The 20444-nt window shown below is 35.1% G+C and overlaps 1 long non-coding RNA gene across 1 annotated transcript; it reads left to right on the forward strand.

Moving 5' to 3' along the window:
• The first annotated feature begins 1087 nt into the window (after positions 1-1087).
• On the forward strand, positions 1088-19929 carry LOC140518598 (uncharacterized). Its single transcript, XR_011971962.1, has 4 exons — positions 1088-1202; positions 3661-3716; positions 18207-18391; positions 19111-19929. It is a non-coding gene; the product is annotated as an uncharacterized lncRNA (long non-coding RNA).
• Positions 19930-20444: the final 515 nt, after the last annotated feature.

The following is a 20444-nucleotide window of genomic DNA, read 5'->3' on the forward strand; positions in this document are numbered from 1 at the left end:
CACAGTGGATAGAACACCAGGCATCGAGTCAGGAAGACTTGAGTTCAAATATGGCTTCATAAACTAGCTGTATAACTCCAGACAAGTCGTGTGACAGTATTTGCCTCAGTTTTCTCATCTGTAACATAAGCTGGAGAAAGAAAGAACAAACCATTTCAGTATCTCTTTGAAGAAATCCCAAATTGGGTCGTGAAGAGTCAGACATGACTGAAAAGGACTGTCAGCAGAAGGACTTTACATAGACCAAAGATGCAGGAGTGAATTGGAGATGTTGGGATGATTTCAAAAAAGTATGAATAGGTAAGAAAGAGGGATGCACTGGGAGAAGTGGGAAGGTAGATAAATAATGGGAAAAATTAAAAGAGGAATGCAAGGAAGAACTTTTACAATGGAGGGGAAAATGAGGTGGGGCCCACAATGCTCAAACTTCACTCTCATCAATATTGGTTCAAAGGGGGAATACACACACACACATACACACACACACACACACACACACACACATCTACCAGTTGGGTGTAGAAATATATCTTATTCAACAGGAAAGTAGGAAGAGAAGGGATAAAAGAAAGGGAGGTGATAAAAGGGTGGGTAAATTAAGGGTAGCAGCGATCAGAAGAAAAACAGACTTTTGGGAAAGGATAGGGCAATAAAAGAAAGATAAGGATAAAAAGAAGAAAATGTGATAGAGAAAAAATGTACAGTCAGTAATCATAACACTGTTAATGGAATTTCCATAAAAAGGAAATGAATAGCAGAAGGGTTTAGAAACCAGAACCCAACAATATACTTCTTATAAGAAAAAAGACCTGAAATAGATAGACAAACACAGGGTTACAATAAGGGGTTGAAGATAGAATCTATGTTGCTTTAGCTGAAGTGAAAAAGGTCAGTTAGCATACTGTAGAGGGCCGAGCTCTGGACCGTGGCCCCCTGGTGAGCCCGGAGACGCCCGGGGTGAGAACCCGCCTTCAGGTGCTGGGAACGCCCCTTCTGGAGCTGAGTTCTGCCTCCAGGGTGGAACATGGGAGGAGCTACGGCAGGGTATATAAGGGGGAACACGGGAAGGTCGGGAGGGATTGGGGTAAGCAATAAAGTGCAGTAAGCAGCTCCTCGAGTGCACTGTTTGGTCATTCCCCTCCCCCGCAGGAGGGGGCCAGAACCGTTGGAAGACCGGTAAAGCAGTTGGAGCAGTTGGAGAGGTAAGCTCCAGGCGACAGCTCAGGGCAGGCCCTGAGCACCATACAAACTAAAAGCAAAATAATCCTAACTAAAAGAAATAGACAGGGAATCTTTATCTTGCTAGAAGGTAGCAGAGACAATGACATAATATTAATATTAAACATTATACGCTGCACACAGTATCTGAATTCTTAAAGGAGAAAATGAGTTATAGGAGGGAATAGACTGTAGAGTTATACTAGTGGGGGATCTCAACTTTCCCCTCTCAGAGCTAGATAAATTTATGCATAAAGTATATAAGAAAAAATTAAGGAAATGAATAGAATTTTAGAAAATGTAGATATGATAGATCTCTGAGGAAAATTAAATGGGTATAGAAAGGAATAAACCTTTTTTATCAGCTGTACATGGCAGCTTCACATAAACTAACCACGTATTAGAGCATGAAAATTTCACAAGTAAATGCTGCATAGCAGAAATATTAAAAACACCTTTTCAGATCAAAATGTAACAAATATTAAATTCAATAATGGGTGTAGATTAAAATGATTGGAAACAGATAATTTAATCCAAAGAATAAGTGGATCAAAAAACAAATCACAGAAACAATCAATAACTCATTAAAGAGGACAACAATGAGACAGTATTCCAAAATTTGTGAGATAACTGAGATGACTTACATGAACTAATGCTGAAGTTAACTGAATTGACCATAACCAGATCATCATTATACATAGCAAGAGCAATATTGTAATGATGATTAACTGTGAAAGATTTAGCACTCTGATCAATATCATGATCTAAGATGATTTTGAACGATCCATGGTGACCACCTCCAGAGAGAGAACTGATGATCCAAGCTTTTGGGACAATAATTTACCATTTGTCAAAAATTTCTGGGTAAACTAGAAAGCTGTTTAACAGAAACTAGACACAGACCAATATTTCTCACCATATGTCAAAATAAGGTCAAGATGGGTAAATGGCTTAGGAATAAAGAGTAATGTCATAAGCAAATTAGGAGAGCATGAGAAAACATCTGTTAGATCTATGGCTTAGGTAAGAATTTATGAGTAAACAAGAGATAGAGAGGCTCAAACTTCTCAAATTAACTAACATGACAGAAAAGGAAAATGACAAATGTTGGAGGGAATGTAGAAAACTAGGCACACTAATGTGTTGTTAATGGAATTGTGAACTGATTCATTCATGTTGGAAAACAATTTGGAACTATGCCTAAAGGTGTATAAAATACCTCTGATAAAGCAATAGCACTGTTAGGTCTGTATACCAAAGAGATTTTAAAAAAAAGGAAAGTGTTCTATTTATACAAAAATGTTGATAGCAGCTCTTTTTTGGTAACAGAGAACTGGAAATTGAGATGATGTCTATTAATTGTGGAATGACTCAACAAACTGTTGTATATGATTGAGATGGATTACTATTACCTATCTGTGTGTGTGTGTGTGTGTGTGTGTGTGTGTGTGTGTATATCTCTAGCTATAGATAGCTAAAGGTGTAGACAGATGACAGGCAGATAAGTATAATAAAAAGAAAGAGTGCTAGATTCTTATCTGGGATATGGGTCCATATTCTCACTTTGCTATTTATTACCTGTGTGACCTTGAACAAGTTCCACAGTATCTCTGGACCTTAGTTCCATCATCTGTAAATGTGAGAGGGTTGAAACAGATATTCTCTTAAGACCTCTTCCAGCTCGATATTTTTGATGTATGTTTATGATCAGATGATCATTGGACAAATTTATTTCTTCAAAGTAATTTTGAGTGATTTTGACAAATGGATGGGAAAAACCATGCTAAGGAAGTATTTTGTTGAACCAAATAATTTTTTTAATAATGAACAAATAATAGGTAAGTAGGATCTTGTAATCTCTACAAATTTTAGTCAATCAAAAATTATAAAGATGTTAACTAATAAATATTGCTAGTAAAAGCCTTTGTCCCTATTAATATGAATGAACTTAGAGTCTTCATTAAACATTTATTATTTGCCTAGTACTAGGCTAAATTCTATATAAATGCAAATGATTAATTAGTCCCTTTCCTCAAGGAGGTTATAGTCTAATTGGAGAAGACATCATATATGTTGCAAATAGGGAGGAGTATATTGGTTTGGGAAGTTACAGTGATGATGAATGGCACCATATGGGTATAATTGATGCAACCTTTCAGTAGTAATGACTGTATTGATTTGATTATATTTCCCAAACTGGAAAATTCTGCATGGGATTTCAGATATTGAAAGGATTGACAAGAAGATAATAAATCCAGGGTGTTAGATGATACACAGCTGAAACCACATAGATATGAGAATTTTGAGGTATTCCCCAATCAAGACAGTAACTTACCAGGGCAAGAGTTTTATTGTTAGGTGTTCTACAGCTGTCTCTGACTCTTCATGTCCTCAATTGGGGAATTCATTTAAACTGGAGCAATTTGCAATTTCCTTCTCCAGGTCATCTATCAGATGATGGAACTGAAGCAAACAAGGTTAACTGACTTGCTGAGCAGGTAAGGGGCTTAGACCAAATTTGAACTCAGGAAGATGAATCTTCCTGACTCTAGGTCCAGTGCTCTAGCCAATGTGACACTTAGCTGCCCAAGAGTTCTATAGCTGAAGAATTAAGCATGCAGGGACAGATGATCTGCACTAATATTAATGTATAGATGATTAATGTATAGATGTCTCACAATGATTTTGTATAGATGAGTAAGTGTAGCGATAGGCAGTTTCTGAGGTCTCAGTCACTTTATGTTTGTTTATATTAATAAGATCTGAGTCCTCCCACACCAACCCATGACTTTGTGTTTTTAAGAAACTTGATGGATACATTTTTACTCTAAAGAACACTTGATTGCCATCATCAGAGACAAAATGTTGGGCTAAATGGACCATTGTTCTGTTCCTGTATGACAGCCCTCGTGTTAGTATTAAGTAGAGCAGTATAATAAGGGAGAGCAGTCTATTCCTAGACACATGAAAATGATTCCAAATCTAATGAATAAGGGAACCATGGTCCATGGCAACAGATTCCTCTATTGGAATGATTGCTCATCATGTCAAATAAAGTATTTTCCTTCTGGGACCTATAATGTGGTTAAGATATAGAAATATTTTTAAATTATTTAAAACAAAAAAACATGTATTTGTATATGTATACAGCCATATATGCATATATATGTGTGTGTGTATGTGCATACACATATGTATATAGAATAACAATATTAATTGGTTTTATTTCTAAGTATATGTATTTTATTATATGCATGAAATCATTATTTTGAGAAGAGGCTCATAGGCTTTGCCAAGCTGGTCAATGGAACAAAAAAAAATGGTTAATGGTCTCTATTCTAAGGTCACCCTATTCTATGGTATATATGAGATCAGGATGACTAGAAAAGCATGTCAGTGTCTTGTATATGTAGTGTGGGACATGTTACTTGACATAACCCTGACCCTCCTTTTCTTCTCTGTGGGTTGGATCACTCCTGCCAGGTTTTACTCATTCTCACACATGTGAAGGCATTTTCCAGAATGAGGTCCGGTCATGGGTGGCCATGATATCTTTCTCAAGTCCTGGAGTAAAACAATTATGGGGAAATAAATGATTACACAAACAACTGTAGCTCTTGAACCCTCACCAATATGCTTGATATTTATATGAATTAGTCATAATAACACCATTAACTCAAATGTTATTTAAATAAACTCTTAAAAATGAGATAGCAATGATCTTAGAAAGACATGGAAAGACTTGCATGAAATAATGAAGAGTGAAATGAGAAGAACCAAGAGAGCATTGTATATAGCAATATTGTTTTAAGAATGACATGGAATGAATAAGTCATTTTGACTATTATAAATATCCAAATTAACTATAAAGAATATGAAAAAGATGCTATCTGCATACAGAGAAAGAACTGATAAGTCAAAGTTTGCATAGAATAATTTTACATATATACATACATACAGAAATATGTAAATATAGCATATATATGCATATGTATACACACATATGCAGACACTATCTGTCAGTTGGACTCAACTTCTGTCAGCTTCTCAGTTCTGTCAGGCCTTTTGCTTCAGGTTTTTGTGTTCTATCTTGTGGATTCTGAAATCTCAGAAATTATATATATAATACCTGTGTCTAGTAGAAAAAAATACATGATAATTTATTATATATTTAAAAGGAATAGCAAGTTGCACATAATCGATTTGGAATTTCAAGTACAATCATATTATTATTATGAAAATGCTTGTTTTCTTCCATAAATTAAAAATAAAATAAATGTAAAAAATAAAAATGAATCTCCAAAAAATGAGAAAGCACATAAAAAAAGACCATAAAAATAGCATTTACTAGATTGAAGGTGACATGCAATAATTATGAAAACATGACAGTTCACCCATAAACTCCAGTCACATTCTCCCAGCAATACATAGAGAGGGCAGCACACAAACAGAAATCTTGCAGAAAAGGACATGAACAGGTAAGCCCATGTACCTGGGGTAACTCAAAACTTTTTCCTGTAAGTCTCTATGTCCTTAATCTCCTTTGGGAACAATATGTTCCATGAGTCACCTGTTGGGTGAGATAGAACCTGTTCTTTGATACTCTCCAGGGGCTTAAGGAATGCAGCCTTGAAGCTGGGATCTGAAGAACTTAATAGGTCTGCTACCTTCATGGAGCTCTGGAGTATCGTGACATGCTTTTATTAAAAAGTAATTCCCTTAATTCTGAGATCTGTCAAGTTATCCAAATCTCTTCATTGGGCTTTGAAAGAACTCCCTTTCTTAGCCATGGAGGGCAATAAAAACATAATATAGGCCAACTAGTGGGTAGTTTTCCCTCTCTCAAGATACAGATGGTGATAGAGAGCAAAGCAGCTCTCTGCCTAGAGTAGAGATCTGATCTTTTACTAAATAGACCTTTTGAACAGGTGAGTTTTTCTTTAATCAAATTAACTCCCAACATCAGTTGCAGACATTTTCTGTCAGCTGGACTCAAATTCTGTCAGCTTCTCAGTTCTTTCAGGTCCTTTGCTCCAGGTTTTTGTGTTCTGTCTTGTGGATTCTGAAATCTAAGTTTCTGTAAGAAACTGAACCCTCAGTTGGATTCTAATAATTGTCATCTTCTGTACTTCTATTATCTTCTCTTCTATAATCACTGAATGAGACATCACAAAACATGACCTAATATACAATGACTCCTCTCTAACTTAGACTGAGAAATTTCAAACCCACATTTTTGTCACATGGGATGCAAATGGTCCATATACAGAGGTGTCATAGTCCCAGAGCTTTCCAGGGTGGGGTGGGAACACCCAGATCCTAAAACAACGTGTTATTATTTAGCTTCTGGGAATCAGTGTATTCCAACCATATTTACAGCTAGTCAATATTTTTTTTTTGCCTCTGAGAGGCATGCTTTCTCTCTGAACTTCTCATAATTTTATGTCTCTTCTTAATAACTTTTTTTTATTTTTTAAATTTTTTTTAAATTTATTTATTTAACTTTTAACATTCATTTTCACAAAATTTTGGGTTCCAAATTTTCTCCCCATTTGTCCCCTCCACCCCAAAACACCAGGCATTCTAATTGCCTCTATCACCAATCTGCCCTCTCTTCTATCATCCCTCCCTTCCCTTGTCCTCATCTTCTCTTCTGTCCTGTAGGGCCAGATAACTTTCTATACCCCATTACCTGTATTTCTTATTTCTTAGTAGCAAAAACAGTGCTCAACAGTTGTTCCTAAAACTTTGAGTTCCAACTTCTCTTCATCCCTCCCTCCCCACCCATTCCCTTTGAGAAGGCAAGTAATTCAATACAGGCCATATCTGTGTAGTTTTTCAAATGACTTCTATAATAGTCATGTTGTGTAAGACTAACTATATTTCCCTCTATCCTACCCTGCCCCCCATTACTTCTATTCTCTCTTTTGATACTGTCCCTCCCCAAGAGTGTTGACTTCAAATTCCTCCCTCCTCCCATTGCCCTCCCTTCCATCACCCCCCCAACCTGCTTATCCCTTTCTCTCCCACTTTCCTGTATTGTAAGATAGGTTTTCATACCAAAATGAGTGTGCATTTTATTCCTTCCTTTAGTTGAATATGATGAGAGTAAACTTCATGTTTTTCTCTCACCTCCCATCTTTTTCCCTCCATTAAAAAGTCTTTTGCTTGCCTCTTTTATGAGAGATAATTTGCCCCATTCAATTTCTCCCTTTCTTCTCCCAATATCTTTCTCTCTCACTGCTTGATTTCATTTTTTTAAGATATGATCCCCTCCCATTCAATTCACTCTGTGCTCTCTGTCTGTGTTCATGTGTGTGATCCCACCAACTACCCAGATACTGAAAAGTTCTAAGAGTTACAAATATTGTCTTTCCATGTAGAAATGTAAACAGTTCTATTTTAGTAAAGTCCCTTATGACTTCTCTTTGCTGTTTACATTTTCATGCTTCTCTTCATTCTTGTGTTTGAAAGTCAAATTTTCTTTTTAGCTCTGGGCTTTTCATCAAGAATGCTTGAAAGTCCTATATTTCATTGAAAGACCAATTTTTCCCCTGAAGTATTATACTCAGTTTTGCTGGGTAGGTGATTCTTGGTTTTAGTCCTAGTTCCTTTGACTTCTGGAATATCCTATTCCATGCCCTTCGATCCCTTAATGTAGAAGCTGCTAGATCTTGTGTTATCCTGATTGTATTTCCACAATACTTGAATTGTTTCTTTCTAGCTGCTTGCAATATTTTCTCCTTGACCAGGGAGCTCTGGAATTTGGCCACAATGTTCCTAGGAGTTTCTGTTTTTGGATCTCTATCAGTTGGTGATCTGTGGATTCCTTGAATACTTATCTTGCCCTCTGGTTCTAGAATCTCAGGGCAGTTTTCCTTGATAACTTCATGAAAGATGAAGTCTAGGCTCTTTTTTTGATCATGGCTTTCAGGTAATCCCATAATTTTTAAATTGTCTCTCCTGCATCTATTTTGCAGGTCAATTGTTTTTCCAGTGAGATATTTTACCTTATCTTCCATTTTTTCATTCTTTTGGTTTTGTTTTGTGATTTCTTGGTTTCTCATAAAGTCATTAGCCTCCATCTGTTCCATTCTAATTTTGAAAGAACTATTTTCTTCAGTGAGCTTTTGAACCTCCTTTTCCATTTGCCTAATTCTGCTTTTTAAAGCATTCTTCTCCTCATTGACTTTTTGAACCTCTTTTGCCAATTGAGTTAGCCAATTTTTCAAGGTGTTATTTTCTTCAGCATATTTTTGGGTCTCCTTTAGCAAGGTGCTGACCTGCTTTTCAGGCTGTTCCTGCATCTCTCTCATTTCTCTTCCCACGTTTTCCTCCACCTCTCTAACTTGATTTTCAAAATTGTTTTTGAGCTCTTCCATGGCCTGAGCCCATTGAATATTTATTTTGGATGTTTGGGATACAGAAGCCTTGATTTCTATGTCTTTCCCTGATGGTAAGCATTGTTCTTCCTCATCAGAAAGGATGGGAGGAGATATCTGTTCACCAAGAAAGGAATCTTCTATGGTCTTATTTTTTTTTCCCTTTTCTGTGCATTTTCCTAGCCAGTTACTTGACTTCTGAGTTTCCTCTCCACACCCACCTCACCTCCAGATCCACCCAGCTAGCTCTTAGGGGCTGAGATTCAAATGTTGCTTCCCAGCCTCAGGGCTTTTGGCGGGTGTAGGGCAGCTATTCAGTGTGAGATTAAGATCTGGTGCTCAGGTGGGGGCAGGGCTGCCTCAAGGGGCTCAGTTCCCTCAGGTGGTTTATGTGGAGACCTTCAACAATGAATCTGGGCTCCTGCCTGCTTTGGGAGCCTCTTTCCACTGCTGCCTCCACTGTTGCGTCCCAAGGGGGCCTGAGTTATGGAGACACCTCGTTCCCCTCTCAGCAAGTTGAAAAGACCCTCTCACTAACCTTCGACCCCTGTGGTGGAGGGACCTGCACAGCTGCTGGAGATTCTGTCCCTGAAGCCTGCTTGGATCTGCTCCTCTCAGTGCCATGCAGCCAGGGCAGGGCTGAGCTCTGCCCCAGTCTGGTGCACAATAGACCTTTGGTGTAGATTTTTCAGGTCTCTCTGGTACAGAAATCTCCTCCACTCTGTTGTTCTGTGGCTTCTGCTGCTCCAGAATTTGTTGGGAGTTCTTCTTTACAGGTATTCTATGGGCTATGGGTTAGGAGCTAGCATATGAGTGTCTTTCTACTCCACCATCTTGGCTCCTCCTCAAGAACTTTTTTGTCTAAAAATTTTTTTGTTTTTCTGGAAGCTGTTTTTCTCTTTTTCATACAAAAGGTGTCTTTTCTCTCAGTTTCAGTAAATAAAATGTCCACATTTTGAAAGGGGCGGTATCTATAAAAGAATGGTATCAGGAGAATAATACACACACAAGTCTTCCCTCCCTGTGGGGAGGTGATAGAATAAAGGTGTTGGCATACACTGTTGGATAAATTTATTGGAGTAGTCTATTAAAAAAAATTAACAAAGGAATATTCTATGATGGAGAGCTATTGTGAAGGGACAGTGTGTTCAAAAGTATCAATAAAATATTTTTTAAAGTAGTATCAGAAGCACTATCTCAGGATAATCTAAAGCTATTGAGGATAGCTGAAGATAAGGAAAAGGTTATTTATTTTGTTAGAGTGGAGAAAAGAGGAGGATCAAAGAATGGATAAGATGGTTGCTAAGAGTTCACAAAGCAATTTTACCAAACAAGGAAAGAAACCACAGCTGCTCAACTCATCTTTTTTTGTTTTATTTTTTTCTCTCAAGAAGAACAATTTTGGGACTGTCAAACAAAATAAAACTGGATAATAAAGAAGTGATAGATAAGGAAAGAGGTATACATCACAAACTAACACTTGGTTACCCTTGATAAGTCCAGTGAACTAAATTCCAGGGTCATGAAAAGAAGTGGCAGATGATATTCCAAAGCTAGATTTTTTGCTAAGCATATTAAAACATTTCTTATGCTATTCCAGGGGGCAAACAAAGAAATAATATTAATGATAAGTGGATTTAGATGAAGGCAAATGGCAAGACTCAAAGAATAGTCTTTAAAAGATTAAAGATATAAAACTAGAAAGGATCCTAGAAGCAACCTAGTCCAAACTCATTTTACAATTAGAGAACTGAGACATAGAAAGGTAAAATAACTTGCCCAAGCTCACAGAGGAAATAGAAGGAAGACTAAAAATTCAAACCTAGGTACTTTCTGTTCCAAATTCAGTTTGTTTTTTATGGTACCACTTTGATTGTCCCCCCTGTTTGATATTAATTTGGAAGGAAGTTTCTATTGGAGCATTGCAGGTTTCTCAACTTGGCTTTTAGCGATTTAATATTTTCCTAATAATTTGAATGAAGAAAAGTTGGCATACTTATTAAATTTGTAGGTGATATAAATCTAGAATAGATAGCCAACACACTAGGTGACATATTAATGAACCAAAATGATATTTATTGGTTGGAAAATTGGGGCAAATTTAATAAATGTAGTTCTGATACTTTTCGTTAAAATGTTTACTTACCAAGCTCAAGATAAGAGAATTATCTTTTTTTATCTGCAAAAAAAACCAAAAACAAAAACAAAGCTACCTGGACACTTTCATGGACTACAGTTCAACTTTAGTCAATAGTCTGTCAGGGCGATCAAGGTAGTGAATGCTAAAAGGTCAGAGCATCCAGAACTAGGGCAATGTAAGTTGTGTTGCATTTTATCCTGACCACTGTAGTATTTGTAGAACTTGATATCCAGTGTAGTATTTTCAATTCCAGGACTACATTTCAAGAATGTTCTTGAAAAGTTGGGGAGTATACAGAGTAGGTCAATCAAGATGGTGACGAGTTGGAGTTAACACTACTTAGACAGTAAAATAATGAGATATTTAATCTGGAGAAGAGAATATATAATGTAGGATATGATTACTATTTACAAGTATTTGAAGAGATGTCATACAGAAGAAAGATTTTTGTTGTGTCCAGAGAGTGATCCAGAAGGGTTGAAGCTACAAAGATGCAAATTTAACTGTAATGGGTAAAAAAATAAAACAAAGCAAAAGTCCATTAAAATTAGAGTTATTCCAAAGTGGAATGGATTATAGTGGAAGATATCGGGTTATCTCCTCAAGAAAAATCTTAGCTATTTCTTTTAAGGTATTCAGGATTCTTGTTATAAGACTGCTCATTTCTTATATAGTTTAGATAACTCCAGTCTGCTTCCAACTCTGGGAGTCTGTGATTCTCTGACTTTGTTTTCTCTGTTGTCTATAATGTTACAGGACTCCAACTATTATTCATTCCAGTGTTTCCTAGAAAATAGATACTTTTAAGGCATCCTAAAATTAGTGAAGTAGCATTTAAATGTCAAATAGGACTTTGGACAGATGTTTAGATAGAAGATACTATAAAAATACTATGTTCCACCTTAATGAAGATTCCATGTGTGTACTGCTAGTGAAAATTTATGGAGAATTAAAATTGAATTTTACTCTTGAGCCTCTTGTAAGTTTTTGGCATTATTAAACTTGGAGATGATTTTCCATTACAGAACAAATGTAACTGTTTGAGGGGTATAGAGTAAAAATAAATTATTTACAGATTTATATTATAATTTATTTACATGAAAATAATTTTATCCCAAAATAGTGTCAAAAAGTAAAATTCTTTAAAAATTATTTTATACTAGCAATATTTTTATTGATTCATAATTGGACTATGCTTACTGAATAAAGTGATAATAGAATGCACAGATGATAGACAATATTGATTGTTTAAGTTTTCTTTAATCGTAAATATTTGTGAGGTTTCCATGAACAGTATATGTTAGTCCACAATTAAAGGCTTCAGTACAAACAGAAACTCATGTATATTGAGGCAATTTCTCTATAAAAGTTAGTGTTTCAACCCCTTTCAAATAAAAAAAAATCATTTAAAGTTACTTTGCCAAGTAATTGGTCATGAAGATATAAGAAAAGGTTTTAAAGAGAGTTCCAAAAACAGAGAGCTAATTTTTGATAGAGAAAAATTAACAATCTTTCATATTTACATCCATGATCTTACTTTTCCTCACAACAATTCTGCAGGTAATTTGGGGAAGGAATTTGTATCTTTATTTGAGGCATGGCCAGGTAGTGCCATAGAGAGGGCAAATAATAGTAAAACAGCTAGTTAATTCCACAGCTCAAAATAAGAGACCAAGTTTTCTAAGCACTAAGGTCATTGTTCCTTCTACTAAATGCATTGTATTTGTTTACTAAATCATCTGCCTAAATATTCTCTTCCCAAAGAGGATAACTAGAAGAGCAAGAGAATATTGAAATTCTACTTTAAGAAACAGAAATATTTAATAAAAGGCAGGTTGAATTTGGTCTCTCTCTAGAGGTTATTTATTCATTGTCTTTTCAAGAGTTATTATAATGTAATTAAATATTACATGTATTTATTGAAGAGTCATTTTTTTCCAAGTGCCTGTGCTAGGTACCTATTTAATGGAATACAGCACTGTATGAAAAATAAGCCCTGTCCTCAAGGATCTTATGTCAGTAGGGAGGATAAGACATACACACACACACACACACACACACACACACACACACACACACACACACACACACACATTTAGGATTCTTGGAAAGGTATCCTAGGAATAGAGTGATAGGAAAGTTCCCAGAAGAAGAATAGAAGGAATTTTTTTTGGAACCGACTATAGGGTATATGAATATAAAGGTGATAAATTGTTTCATGGCATAAACCATATGGAGAACCATAACTTAATACTAGTGAGTTGTAAGAAACTCTAAGTAGAAGAGCTCTGAGTCTCAAATGAGGTAATGGATACACAGAACTTTGCAAAACTTAAAGTGTTATATAAATGTTTACTGTTTGGTATGGTATTATTATTATTGTTATTAATTGAATGGTCATGACTTCATTCCCAGAATCTGCTACTATACTCCTAGTGAGCTCAAGAAACATTCATAGAACAAAACAGTGGTGGGCTGGTAAATGTTTAACAGCTGGAATGTTCAGAAAAAATGTATACCACATACGTTTCAATTTAATTTGTATTATTTATATTTTGATAAGTCTAGAAAATCAACAGAACAGTAAATCAAGTTCAGATTTGTAGTTATTTTCAATTTCTGATGTGTAAATATCCACAAAAATTTAGCAATTAGCTCTAGTAAGCTGTTTAGGGATGGTTCAAGTACATTTCTGACTGTAAGTAGAGTATAAGACTACTTAAACAAGATTGATAATATATTGAGTAAAAACTTCAGTGAAGGATGACTGAGATTCTTATCCTGCTTTAGTTGTCCTTCTATATTTTTTCTTATTGTTGTTGATATATTTTTAGCGTCAGATTAATTTCTAAATCTATCTCCCCTTACTGCTATCCAGGTAGACATCTCTTGTAACAGAGGATTAAAAAATTAGAAAAATAAGTAGTTTATTCAAACTAACCAACACAAAAACAGAGTTTCACCTGAGTTCTTCCAAATCCCCATTCAAACACCTTTAAACTATGCCTTACAATGAATTCTGGAATGGCAGAACCTACAAAAGAATGTGGTGAAGCAATTTTTCAGCCCAAGGTAACTTAGAAAGACAACCTGAATAGTCTGTCACACCAGAGTGTGAGTGAAATGCTGTCCAGAACAGACTGGACCAACAAATCAGTAGCAGGTTTTGGGGCGACTGAATCAGTGAATGCAACAGCAACTTCCAGATTTTTCACCCACAGATGGTAAGCATGTTTGACAACAGAATAGAAGAAGATTACAGCTGGCACTGAGTGAAGATCTTTGTTGTACTGGCCATACAAAGATCTGTTTCTCAGTCCTGACTGGCAGTCCCTGGGTGATGAGGAGCATTAGCACAGAAAAATGTAGTTGCAAGGGAGTGGGGACCTTGTCATAGTTCTGGGGTGGAGAAGAGTGCTTATGGACTCTCATGGACTAGAACATAAGCAAGGAGAGTAATGACCACAACCCTCCTTAAATCTTACCATGTTTAAAGAACTAAAAACTTATAGACCCAATAAAATAGCTCTAAGAGTAGAAGTAAGAAAGTCATGAAGTTTGGGACACTGTCCCCTCAATCCTGAGAGCAAAGACCCATTCTAACAGAGAGTTGAAAATCAAGAAATAAGTTGGAAAATGAGCAAACACCAATCATACAAGAATCTGACTATAGATATTTATTATGGTGACAGAGAAGATGAAAATACACTCAGAAGTCAAAACTGCTACATCCAAGCCTCAAAGAAAAAGTGTGAATTGGTCTCAGGTCAAAAAAAATTTGTGAAAGAGTTCAAAAAGTAATTCTAAAAATCAGTAAAGGGTAAAAATTTGGGAAAAGAAATGAGAGTGGTACAAGATAATCATGAGAAAAGGGTCAACAGTTTGGTAAAGGAGGCAGAAAAAATACTGAAGAAAATAACACCTTAAATAGAATAGGCCAATAGTATAAGAGACACAAAAACTCACTGAAGGAAAGAACTCCTTAGAAAGTAGAATTGGCAAAACAAGAAAAGGAGGTACAAAAGCTCATTCTTAAAAATTAGAATAAGAAGGGAGAAGTGGAAGACTTTATGAGACATCAAGAAATAGTAAAACAAAATCAAAAGAAAAAAAACAGAAGACAATCTGAAATATCTCATGGGAAAAAAAAAAACAACTGACCTGGAAAACAGATCCAGGAGAGATAATTTTAAAATTATTGTACTTCCTAAAATCCATGATTAAAAAAAAATCAGTCCTAGATATCATCTTTTTAGAAATTATCAAAGAAAAATTCCTCGATATTCTAGAACCAAAGAGCAGAATAGAAATACAAAACCTCCACAAATCACTTCTTGAAAGAGAACTCAAAATGAAAACTCCCAGATATATAATCACCAAATCCCAGTATTTCCAGGTTAAGGTGATATTATTGCAAGAAACCAGAAAGAAATAACTCAAATATTGTGGACTTATAGTTGGGATAACACAAGATTTAGCAGTTTCTACATTAAAGGATCAGAGGACTTGGAATATGATAGTATTACATCAAGAATAGTATACCCAGAAAAAAGCTGAGTATAATATTTCTGGGGGGAAAAATAGACATTCAAGAAATAGAGGACCTTCAAGCTTTCCTGATGAAAAGACCAGAGCTGAATAGAAAATCTGACTTTCCAATATACAAGACTCAAGAGAAGCAGAAAAATGTAAACAGGAAAAGAAATCATAAGGGACTTAATAAAATTAAACTGCTTACATTCTTACATAGAAAGATGATATTTGTAACTCAAAAGAACTTTGTCATCATTTGGGCAGTTAGAAGGTATATATATATATATATATATATATGTATGGAGTATATATATATGGAGTATATATATATATATATATATACACATACATACACATACAGAGTGTGAGTTGAATATGATGGGATGATATCTTTAAAAATAAAATTAAGATGTGAGGAATAGGAATGCACTGAGAGAAAGGGAAAAGTAGAATGGAGTAAATTATCTCACATAAAAAAGGCAAGAAAGAGTTTTTACAGTGGAGGGGATGGTGGAGGAGGTGCTAGGGAATTCTTGAACCTTACTCTAATGAGAACTATCTCAAAGAGGGGATATTACACACACTCAGTTGGATATAGAAATATTTCTTACCCTCCAGGAAAGTAGGAGGGTAAAGGGATAAGAAAAGGGGGAGTGCTCTTGGAAGGGAGGGCAGATTGGGAGAGGTAGTATTGAGAGGCAAAATACTTGTTAGGAGGGACAGGGTGAAGGGAAAGAGAGAAAAGAATAAATAGAGAAGGGAGGATGAAGGGAAATGCTGTTAGCAATCATAATTGTGAAAAAAAAACTGAAACAAGTTTCTCTGATAGAAGACTCATCTCTCAAATATATGGAGAAATTACTCACATTTATAAAAATGAGAATAATTTCCCAAATAATAAATCATCAAAAAATGTGAAATTAGTTTTCAGACGAAGTAATCAAGACTATCTATAACAATATGAAAAAATACTGTGAATCATTATTTATTGGAGAAATGTGAATTAAATAAGTTCTGAGTCACTACCTCATACCCATTAGATTGACTAATAGGACAGAAAAGGAGAATGAAGAATATTGGAGATGTGGGGAAATTGAGACACTAAAGCATTGTTGGTGGAGTTGATAATTAATTCAGTCATTATGTAGGACAAATTGGAACTCGCTTAAAGGCCTATCAACCATGCACTCCCTTTGACTAAGCAATACCACTAATAGGTCTATATCCCAAAAGAGATAAAAATCAAACAGGAAGAGGGCCTGTATGTACAAAAATATTTATAGTAGCAATTTTTCAATAGTAAAGAATTTTAAATTGAGGGGATGCGCATCAATTGGGGAATGGTTGAACAAGGTGTGATATATAATTGTTATGGAATACTATTGTTCTATATAAAATGTTAAGCTAGATGCTCTCCAAAAAAAAAAAAAAATGAAACAAAAAAATCAAAAAACAAAACTTGGAAAGACTTACATGAACTGATACAAAGTGAAATGAGTAGAACCAGGAGAACATCATACTTAGTAACAACAATATTGTAAGATGATCAACTGTGAATGACTTAGCTATTCTCAACAATCCAATGATCCAAGACAACTCTGAATTATATATGATGAAAAATGCTTTCCATCCTCAGATAAAGAATTGATGGAGTCTGAAAACAGTTCAAAACATGCCATTTAACTTTACTTTTCTCGTTTTTTGTTTTGGACTATGTTTTCCTTTACAACATGGCTAATATGAAAATATGTTTTAGATGTCCTACACATGTATAACCTATATAAAAATGTTTTCCTTCTCAAAGAGAGGGGTGAAGAGGGAAGGACAAAATCGTGAATTTAATTTTTAAAAAACAAAGGTTGAAAATTGTTTTTCTGTGTAATTCAGAAAAATAAAACATTAAATAAAAAAATAAAAACAATAGAAGAGTAGAGCCATGGTCAAGACCAAGTGCTCTGGGTGAGTCGCTCATCCAACCGATCCTCTCCTAAAACAAACTACTGATGAGCTCATCTTAGGGGAAAAATCAAAATCATGCATCTACCACACTGCAGAAATTTGTAAAATATAAATCAATTAGATTTCCTTTCATTTTGCTCCACAGACCTCAGCAGGGAAGATGCCCCAAATTTCTGATATAGAGTCTATTTTATCTCTTTCATTCTTTATGAGTCTAACAAACCAATCACTGAGCCCAGTCTATACACCTGGTTCATAAGACAATAAAAAAAAAAATATTTTAGGCAGCTATGTGGATGGAGCACTACACTTGGAATCAGGAAGACTCATGTTTTTAATTCAAATCTGGCCTCAGACAGTTACTAGTTGTGTGAACCTGGACAAGTCACTTAACCCTGTTTGTCTTACTTTTCTCATCTGTAAAATGGGCTGAAGAAGGAAATTGCAAACCAATCCAGAATCTTTGCCATGAAAACCCCAAATGGGTCACAGAGAATCAGACACCACTGAAATTACCTAAGAACAACATTATTAATCTTAATCCAGCTTTTGATATTAACCACAGAGCAATTTAAGCAGATTCTAAAGAATAGGTGAACTTTGGGCTTAAAACATGCTTTCCAAGGCAGGGATCAGGACCCAAGATTGAGGAACACAACTATCATCTGTGTTATCAATTGTCCCTAATAAAAATTCCAGCAACCACTGGACAGCCCAGGCAGACAAGTTTATTGTCTGAGTCTCTTATTTTATAGATTACAGTTCACCCACATTCCCACAGCCATCTCATATCTCCTGAGACTTCTCCAGGGCAAGAAGAAAATAACATGGTCTCTTTAAGGCATTGTTCTCAAGTCAATGTTTCACAGAGGATCAAAAAGCAACTGAAGAATTTTATTTTGTCCAGATATCTGAACCCTTTTGTAGATGGGGTAGTACACAAGAAACATTCATCTAGTGTCTATTTATTTCAGGGCATTGTTCTAGGCACTGAGGATGCAAAGATCCAAACCAACACAACCCTGAATTCAAGATGGATGCAGTCTAAGGGAGATGATCTACACAGAGACCAAAGTATAGGAGGAGACAAAGTGAGAGTCAGCAGTACCATTTGCTTGACTACTAAGGAGAGTAATTTGAAATAAAATGGGAAAGTCAGGTTGGTATAAAACTTTGTGTGGTCTTAGCTTTCAGGTTAAAGTGTCTGTATTTTATTTTATAGTCAAAAGCTAAAGTTTTATCAGTTACTTCAAGGTTGTTTGGAGCAGGATAACAAGGATAAAAGAATCCCAGAATGTTAGAGCTGGGAGGAACATTATAAGTCATTATTATTCTATTTTAAAGATAAGGAAACTAAGGCTTTTAGATATGAATTATTTTGTACTAGGTTCGTGACAGAACTGGGAAAAGAACAGAGGCCTTTTTCCTAAACCAATGCACATATTATTATGTAACACTGGCTTTGTCATATCAAAGTGCTGAATATCAAATAGGAGGGAAAGAATATGTGAATTGTAAACTAAATAAAAAAATGTAATCAGATATTAAAATAATAAAGAGCCAAATATCTCACTTACAAAGACAATGTAATATGAAGGTGATGAAGAATGAGTTCAAATAGTTTAAAACTTCTGTTAACACACACACACACACACATATATATACATACATATACACACACATATATATGTAATATACACATATGTATATATAAATCTATCTAATCTCTGAATATAAAATCATGAGAAAATTATCCATATATCCATTCTCCATGTAAAATATCTCATAAACACAATGGTTATCTACCTAGATCTTTGTTTCTTTGTTCCAATATCAATTAAAAGGTTCATTTTATTCCCTCCTTTTATCTAATTGCAGAAATAGTGATTTGCACTCATTGGAAACAAGAATATTTTGTCATTGACTGCAGAGTTATTCTCCATACCTGGCTTTGCATCCCCCAGATCTTCACAATCATTCAAGGTATCTAGACTCTTGACATGGTTTCTTTCTCCTTTTATACTCCTTTGTTTCATTGTTTAAAATATTATTATATAGCTTAGACATTAACTTTACTTTCTTTAAAAACATGAAAATCATGTAGTTAGTCAGAGGGAGAGAATTTTCCAACTTCTTGGGGGCTGGGGAATTAAAAAAAAAATACAAATAAAAAGGCATCAGATTTGAAAACGGCTACCAGTAAGGTAGAGCTTGTTAGTAGCTGGCATGGAATCCAAGAAATAAAGTCAAAAGAACATTTTAATTTTCATTCTGAGATTTAATGTCTATAGGTTAAAAAAAAAAAAAAACTTTTCAAAGTGTGATAAGATGTCTTCATTTCAAAATAAATTTTCCTGTATTTTGTCTAATTTCATAAAAGCCACCCATGAATATTGTGCAAAACATTGTTTTCATTAATTCATCAAAACCTAATTACATATAAAGATGTTTTGTAATATTAATTCTTCTAAGAACCCCAAAATACAGTGGTAACAAAGTAAGTGATAGTTTTCAGGGAAAATACACACTGCATATACTAGAGTGGAAAACGTTGTGACATTACACCTTCTCCAAATTGATGTGCCTGTTGTCACTTTTCAAATGAGTTTTTTTAATGTGTTTCTGAATGTAAAATGTATTTTACTAGTCAAAGGGGCTAGTCAAAGTCTATGAATAAACTTTCATTCTTTGTAAGTATATGTTACTATGTTTATATTATTAAAACAATGTATATAAAATTATGTGTGTGTATTTATACATATATAAATATGTATGTGTGTGTGTATGTATATATATATTCTGAACATGTATGTATACATAAATGCTATCATTAACTTCATTTCTTTTCTTAGTTACAAAGAATAATGATCATAGATTTAGTTCTGGAAGGGGCCTTTAGAGGTCACCTGCTCCATTCCCCTCATTTCAAAGGTAAAGATTGTGACTATGAAACTATTAAATAATCATACATGGCACCAGGAGTTACCTTATGAATCACTCAACATTTGAAAGCATTATATTGCTTCTGTTATTCACTAGATGCCAGGGGTAAATCGCTAGTGCCTATGTTCCTAGTTAGACCAAGTGGCCACATCTCAGAGAATTTATCAGACTTCCTGGGGTGGCCAGGTACCATCTCATTTGCCCCAGTCCCAGCACAGTAGCAGCTGAAACTTTCAAAAACTACTCTTATCAATATGCTCCTGCAATAA

Source organism: Notamacropus eugenii, chromosome 1, assembly GCF_028372415.1.
Source record: "Notamacropus eugenii isolate mMacEug1 chromosome 1, mMacEug1.pri_v2, whole genome shotgun sequence".
NCBI classification, from domain to species: domain Eukaryota; kingdom Metazoa; phylum Chordata; class Mammalia; order Diprotodontia; family Macropodidae; genus Notamacropus; species Notamacropus eugenii.